Here is a 5,779-nt window from a genome sequence, read left to right as displayed (position 1 = left end):
TAATTTAAAAAGCTATCAATTTTTTTTTAAAATTTCGTAACTTACAATACTGATCGGCTGGAAGCTTTGCCGTGGCTGACCTTTAACCTCGTTATTTGCTGACGTAGCATCTGCTGTTGACTGAATGTTTACTATAATGTAGAAATCCTTTGGTGATGTCCCACTCAATCGTGACCTTTCTGTTACATTTTACTGGGCGTTTAATCAAATATTTTTTAATGATCAATAATAATAATAACAACAATAATAATAACAACAGGATAATAACAATAGGATATTTTATTTTGTATATTTTGTACAGACATACTTATTTTCCTAGTGACACGTGAACTATAAGAGAAGCAGGTGAGGGGTCAAAGGCTGTATCTTCATATTTGACTCACAGCCAGCCTGTCAAAAAGTTTGTCCCAGACAGTCACAGTTCAGATCAGATCAATAAGGCTGTTTACTTAAGTTTAATTATATTAAATACTATATTTGGCCCACAAAGTGAGGGCGGGGGGTGGGGGTATGTGTTGGTCCTAACTTAACAGTGGATCATACAAGTATTTGAATAGGTCACAAAGATAAGGTTAAATAACATGAGATGCACTTTATTTACCTATCTTTTGCAACAGCTAAAAGTTTAATCAAACACAATCTATGACAAAAGACCTTCAATAAGTAGAATATTTTATACATGAATAACATACAATATTAAGAAAGCCCATGTGGTAATGAATATATCACATCCTGGAATATTCTCCATTTTACGTCTTATGTTTGAATGGCCTCATGCACCATAAACAATAAAAAATTGATGAGGTCTTTTTTGGCTGCTAACCTCAATCAATATTGTAATAAATGTCAGATTGATCTCTTCCTATTAAATTATTTACTTGTGTTGGCCAGAGAAACACTTTTGTAGCTGTAGATCTCAGTGGAAAACACCAGAGAAGCAGAGGGATTATGTAGAAAGCTGTGTGTGTTGTGTGTGTATATCCCCTCTTCTAAATCCAGATATGTCCACCATAGACTGAAGGATAGAAGGAGTTAAAATCCAAGCACAGGAAATTAAAAGTCTGATGCTCAAAATTTCCTCTACTTAATGCATCCTCTCAGTGGTCTAACAAATCCCACACCTGTGGACTCATATTTAATCAGCTTAGTCATTTTTTCTTATAAATGTGATCTGCACACATCACATTATTATTAAAGCAATTAAAATAATAGTCTTGTATACTTATTCCTGAGAAAGACAAATGCATCTACTAATAAAAAAGTAGCCCGCTCCCATAAAAAATGAAATGAGATCACAAGCTGTGTAGCTTAACTGGTATTACAATTCTCTCCTTCTTCTCTGATTACTGCTCCGTAGTGATGCCCCCTCCTGGTGACAAGTTGGATGTGCGCTCTCTTCCCTGCTGAACCTTCCAAATGCAGATTTTCATTGGACCAGTCCTGCTCCTTTTCTTCCCCTCCCACATGCATGCAAACACTCTCACATGGATTACACATCAGGCATTTTAGTATGATACTTTTTATTTAAACTTAAAAAGAGAGTGGATCAAAAACAGGATTCAATAAATTAGAAATAAATATAATTGCTGTAATAATTAATACATACATTATAATTACTCGATTGCAAGAAGTGAGAGAAACAGACCCTCAAAAGTTGTTTTTTTTTCTCTAGAAAATCCTAAATCAAAATATTGCAACCCACTCAAACCCCCTTTTCTCCCAATAAACAAAATAATTGATAAATTAGTAAATAAATAAAAAATAGCTCAAATATTAAAACCTCCCGAATAAAAGTGCAATCCCTCCCTCCCCCGTGTTTCACCTAAAGTCTAAGTAGAAATTTAAAATAGGTTAGTGATTTCCCATTTTACAATTTGGAATGTATTATCCTTTCATGAAGATGATGATGTTACTAGTGGTAATAATAATAATAATGATAATAATAATAATAATAATAATAATAATAATAATAATAATAATAATGTTGCTGTGTCCTGCTCAGTGTTTATCTAAAGTAGTATTCTTTTTGCATTTTTTCTTGTTTTTTAAATGCTGCTCTTTGTAAACTAAACTATTTACAGGTCATTAGGATCTTCTCCAAAGTCTCTCTAACCTACTCATTTAGTCGTTTTTTTTGTATTTTCTTGGGTTTTTATTATGAAACATCGGTCCCTCTATATTTGTCATGTATTAGACATGGTATAGACAAGTTAAAGTCTATTGGAGTGATATATCAGCAGGTTGATTTCACCCTTCTCACTTGGTCTGAGTTGTCTTAGCTGTACTAAACACCCTGTTCCACACAGACTACGGTCAAACCAAGGTCTCGGCCGTATGGGTGAGATTACTGACTCGTGTGTGTATTTGTGTAAGTGTCAGCAAGTGTGTCTGTGTGTGTGTTTGTGCATTTTATGTACATATCAGCCGCGAACCCTTTGAGGTTCGGTGTCGATGTATGTTTGTGTGTTTGCGTGAGTGTGGCTGCAGTCCGCGTACGCTCACAGGCAGCAGACAGTCTGAAAGCACAATGAACCCTGGGATTCCTCCTCGGCTGGACTCTGAAAGGTCACCTGTGAAGGCAGGAGAGTTGGAGGGTAGAGGGAGTGATACGAGGAGAGAGGGACAGAGAAGGAGGGAGGATCTGTTAGAGTTATAAATACTCTGAGGCTCTGCGTTTCTCTCTGATCTTCACAGCTTGTCAAACAAGACTCCTCTGTAGGCCTGACTGCCACACTTCCTGCAGCAAACTGCACCTCAGGATGCTCCTAGCTTCGCTTAGCTTCAGTCTCAGGTGAGTGCGTCAAACAAGAAAGCATCATTCTGTCTTTCAGCAGCGGTAAGTCATGGTGCTTTAAACACATACACACACAGTGCCTGGATCATGCAACTCAATACAGTGAAAATCACTCAAATGTGTTACTGTGGGACTGTCGGTGTGTGTTTGGATGTAAATGTGTGTGTGTTAGTAAGTCTACAGAATCTAGAGGTATGCACTTATGTCTCTGTGTCCTTACGAACATGTGCCTCGATTCATAGCAAGCAAACACTACTACCAACATGCATCACTCTCTGGCATTTGCAGTATAGAAATTCTGGGTGATCATTTTAATCAGGATAAAGAAGTGGCCACAACTTTTTGTATTATACCGAGGTATTACATGGCCTTCTTATTACCCACAAGGATTTGTTATGTAAAAGCTTGTCTAGAAATAGAAGCTGAATCCTTTATTTATAATGTGTGCTGCCATTTGAAAGTGCCTCCACACACCGACCTGACAGCAGCTACACATTTTCTGCTCTCTGGTAAAGGTTACGGGTTTGTGGAGGATTACATTTACGTCACAGTCTCTCTTGTTATTTTTCTCCCAGAATTCCTATAGTTGAAGGCTGTTCTCCAATAAGCAAGAGGCACTTTTTTTCACAGTTTTTTTTTATATACCACCATGGTAACCACATACCCTTTACCTCAAAACACGAGCTAGAGGGATAGAAAGAGGAGACTGGAGGGGGGAGAAGCAGAGAGAAAAAACCTGATAGAGAGAGGAGGGAAAAAGAAGAAGATGAGGAGCAAGAAGGAGGTGGTGAGGGAAAGAGGGAGAAAAGAGCACAAAAGAAGTGATAGGGATATATATAAAAAGCTGTTTTCACACATGCACCACAGCGCTGAACTTTTCTAGAAATGACGCGGAATAGGTGCAATGTGAAAAATTGAAACAGTATTTAAATTGCCTGCTCTCCGGTACAAAGTCCATGTCAATCAAACATGATGTAAGCGGATTTAGTGCTGCTGCAGGTCGCTGCTTTTGTAATTGTGTTAATGCGCTTTGTGTCTGCATGAGAGTTTTTATAAGTGTTTAATATCTTGTCTTTCTTTCTTTATGTCTTTGTTTTATCATTCATATGATTCTGACTCTTACCTGTGCTTAGGTTCCCTTGAATCTTTGCTTTTTTTTCCTGCCTATGAATGCCCTCAACCTGCCAGGGGCTCCAGATGAAAGTTAGCCTGTATCGCAAAATTTGGAAGACTTCCATAATGCACCTAAGTGCTCATCTTAATTATATAAAATAAACATATCCAGAAGGTATAACTAGAGAAGGTAATTGTCCTGTGAATTCACCATCACTACTACTAGTTCCAGCGAGTCCTAAGCAGCCTATGTGATGAAGGGCATGTTCGGACAATGGGGTGACCTGTTTCTCCCGACTCTGTCTGGAGTTCATGTGTGAAAATGGCTCAGGAGAGAAAAACGAAGGAGCAAAAAACTAAAGTGGCACATCGAACGCTGTAATAAATCACAATCCAGGATTAAAAACTCAGCCTATCAGAGCACAGCTCAACAAAATGCATGCTCGCTCCAAAGTACAGTGTGCCTTTGTCAGTAAAATGAAAGTAACCTTGTCTGTCTCTCTTCTGGCCTGTGTAGCCCATACTTTGGACCAGTCTGTGGCCATATTTAGAGTTCTGTTCAACCACATCATGGCCTCTGTTCCAACATGTACTGCCACTGTATGTTGCATAATATAATAAAACAAGTAAATGTAATTTGCAGTAAACTGTATTGCTGCTCTAGCTTTCTCCAGCAGTCCACCGTGGAAGCCTCTGCACACCTTTCTGTACAGACACCAATACAACGAGGATTATGCTCTCCTGTATTACACGCTAACAGTGTAACACAGACACATACGTACAAACAGATGCCCACGCTCACTACTTTACCCAAACCATTTGTTCAAATAATAAACACACCAAACAGAACACTACAGAAACTGATCAAAAACGAGGCTGAAAAGAGTAACGAGCGTTGCTACAGAATTGATCAAATTACTATAAAATGATTCAAAGTATCAAGTATCCAATCGAATCAGTTGATTCTGAGTACAGTCCGGGCTATTGATAGTTATTGATCAGTATGTGCACAGGTCAATACAAAATAAAGTCACAATGCACCAAACACAGTCTGTGGTCACTACAGCAACAGGACATGCAGGTCAATGCATGGCTGGTTGCTCGAGGTGACAGAACAAAAATTGCCAAGGGCAACCAACACAGGCAATCAATCGCCACAGCAACCCAAACACAGGCCAACCAATCAACTTACAACAATGTGAGAGGAAGGGGGGGTCGGGGCTTTATCGGTCACTAGGCAACCATTGCCATAGCGATGGGGTCCTCGTGAATTATGATTGGACGGAAGGATCTTGGGTGTTTCAGGAAAAGATCAAAACAGCAGGAAAGAAAATAAATAAGATTGTCAAAGAAAATAAAAAAGGGAAACAATATTTTAGTATATTTACTCTTCTTGAGTTGTTTAAGCTGTTTTTCTATAAGTTACCCAAAGCATATTTCACTGAAATGTCAGGTTAAAGCTTTCCCCATCAGTTAGCTGTGCACTGTCAAGTCTAAGTTACCTTGTCCACTTTTTTTTCCTCAGTAACCCAAATTTATCCTCTTGCTCCCCCAACACAGAGACAGAGCGCAATGCGTCTTACTCTGAAAACCACGCCCACCTTAGGGAGAAAAAACTCCTCATATTTATTATAGTTTTATTTTTTTAATATTATCTTTAGTTTTAAATATTAAATGTTTCTTTTAATTTTAATTTTCTTTTTAATTTAGTTTAATTTAGCTGTAAAACTGGGTTTATTTTTTTCAGTTAAAAATACTTAGTTTTAGTATTTAAAAAAAAATTTTAGTATTAATTTTAGTTTTTTAAGCATTATTAATGTGTAAAAGTAATTGTATATACAAATGCAGCATTTTCTGAATATGATTCACAGT

The 5,779-nt window shown here is 37.7% G+C and overlaps 1 protein-coding gene across 1 annotated transcript in view; it reads right to left on the bottom strand.

Annotated features, from left to right (window-relative positions):
• Positions 1 to 1,322: 1,322 nt before the first annotated feature.
• The window catches only part of LOC116321149 (CUGBP Elav-like family member 3), a 33,231-nt gene continuing 28,774 nt past the window's right edge, over positions 1,323 to 5,779 (bottom strand). Inside the window, exon 15 of the mRNA XM_031740916.2 lies at positions 1,323 to 2,570. The gene's annotated coding sequence lies outside the window, so the exon portion shown is untranslated. The remainder of the gene's footprint in view (positions 2,571 to 5,779) is intronic.

This window comes from Oreochromis aureus, linkage group 11, assembly GCF_013358895.1.
Source record: "Oreochromis aureus strain Israel breed Guangdong linkage group 11, ZZ_aureus, whole genome shotgun sequence".
Lineage (NCBI taxonomy): Eukaryota > Metazoa > Chordata > Actinopteri > Cichliformes > Cichlidae > Oreochromis > Oreochromis aureus.
This window is presented reverse-complemented; position numbering and strand designations above follow the sequence as displayed.